The sequence below is a fragment of the Triticum dicoccoides genome, chromosome 2B, assembly GCF_002162155.2.
Source record: "Triticum dicoccoides isolate Atlit2015 ecotype Zavitan chromosome 2B, WEW_v2.0, whole genome shotgun sequence".
NCBI lineage: Eukaryota > Viridiplantae > Streptophyta > Magnoliopsida > Poales > Poaceae > Triticum > Triticum dicoccoides.
Window position 1 is genome coordinate 268,105,310 of NC_041383.1, and position 1,808 is coordinate 268,107,117.

The 1,808-nt window shown below is 45.9% G+C and overlaps 1 long non-coding RNA gene across 1 annotated transcript; it reads left to right on the top strand.

Moving 5' to 3' along the window:
• Positions 1–460: 460 nt before the first annotated feature.
• Positions 461–1,400, top strand: LOC119367666. The gene is made up of 3 exons (XR_005176375.1): positions 461–678; positions 777–951; positions 1,053–1,400. It is a non-coding gene; the product is annotated as an uncharacterized LOC119367666 (long non-coding RNA).
• Positions 1,401–1,808: the final 408 nt, after the last annotated feature.

Sequence of the window (1,808 nt, forward strand, 5' to 3'; positions counted from 1 at the left end):
GGAGATCTATTCGATGTAAACTCTTTTTGCGGTGTGTTTGTCGAGATCCGATGAATCTCTACTCCTAATGGAGCAGTTGGTAGGATTGCGTCCACGGTTTATTTTCGTCTGGTTATATTTCGTCTGGTTTATTTTCGTCCGGTTTATTTTCGTCTCATATCCCACCACCATATCTCCTCACATTGATTTTTTTACCCTCACAATAAAAACTTTCCTAACTTTTCCAAAGTTTCCTAACTAGACACGTTATAAACGGGCATGTACCGATAGCACGTTATCAATTAATAAAATTTTGTTTTATGACAATCAACTCCAAATCCTAATTTTCCTAATGCATCGATCTTTGCCTTTTTTAAGTAGTTATTTTGATAGGGAGGGTTTAGCCACGAAAATCATCCCTCCATCGTCGGCTGCATCCCTCACCCATGTCACTGTTGCAGGATCTCCATCCGTCATCCTGAGCAATTGGGGCGGCGATGCGGGCGAGCTTCACGATAGTGGGGAGGACCAGGCCGCGGTGAAGGCAGGTCATGCGCTCCTCACGCTCCACGAACGGAACCTGCGCACGAAGGCGGTAGCGCGGGGTGGCAGCCGGCAATGAGGCGGCCGCGCTACGTGACGAGCTACGGGTCCCCCTTTGTGATGTTTTGGCATCGCTCCTTCATCGCACATCCTCAGGTTCCTCTTGCCCTTCCCTTCCTCTGTCCTCCTCTCCCATCTCTATGCTTTCACGTGCATCCAGTTTTGATTCCTCGTGTGATATATACCAAACATAGGTACGTCAATTCACTTCCTTCCCTTCCCTTCATCCCTCGGTCCCACGCTCGTGGCGCTGAAGTGGTGGCAACAGGCGATGGCGGTGGTGTCGCTGATGGCGGCGAGGACAGCATGTGGCAGCTCCCGAAGCATGAACACGACCGCACCTCGGGCCTGCCGTCTGCCAAGATATGGGTGAGTTCTCGTGCTGCCAACCATAAACCCTCATGTCCTACAAATTCCTCAAACCCTACCGTCTTGATCCCGTCCATGCTCTGATCCAAAGGACGATGCAGCTCTGGCCGATTGACAATGGAGGTTTGGGATCCTTCCTCTCAGCACCCACTCCTGGAAGAATCAGCGGTGCGCCACGCCGATTGAACCCCGTCGAGATCACTCGCCAAGATTGCTATTCTGAAGTTTATTGTAAAGAAAGTGAAGAGTGAGACAGGATCCGTTTATTTTCAACCGGTTTATTTCCATCAAATTACCCCCACCCCCACGCCCACCCACCGAAACGCGCCCAGCGAACCGGGGAGAGATCCATTGATTTGGCTAAGGTAGGAAAGAATCTATTATTTGTTTGCTAAAGCAAATTGCATTAATGGGAGAGATCCGTTGATTTGGCTAAGGTAGGAAAGAATCTATTATTTGTTTGCTAAAGCAAATTGCATTAATTAAAGAGATCCGTTGATTTGGCTAAGATAGGCAAGAATCTATTATTTGTTTTCTAAAGAAAATTGCATTAATGAGAGAGATTTGTTGATTTGGCTAAGATAGGCGGTTTTGAGTAAAGTTATCTTTACTGTAGACATATAATGACAATTAATCAAGTATCAACATCATTGCATGCTTATTGTGTGGAATGTGTGTCCCAATGTTGACAGAAGGTATAAAAAGATTGTCTTGGAATTATTATTGTCTTGGGAAGATATTGCCCTGAATTCTCATTTCTCATCAGAAATTTAGTATCCATTTTCGTTGATCTTATTTGCAACATGTACAAGTCAGTAATAATCTAAGGGGGTGCCCTACCGGAGAAGATTATGATA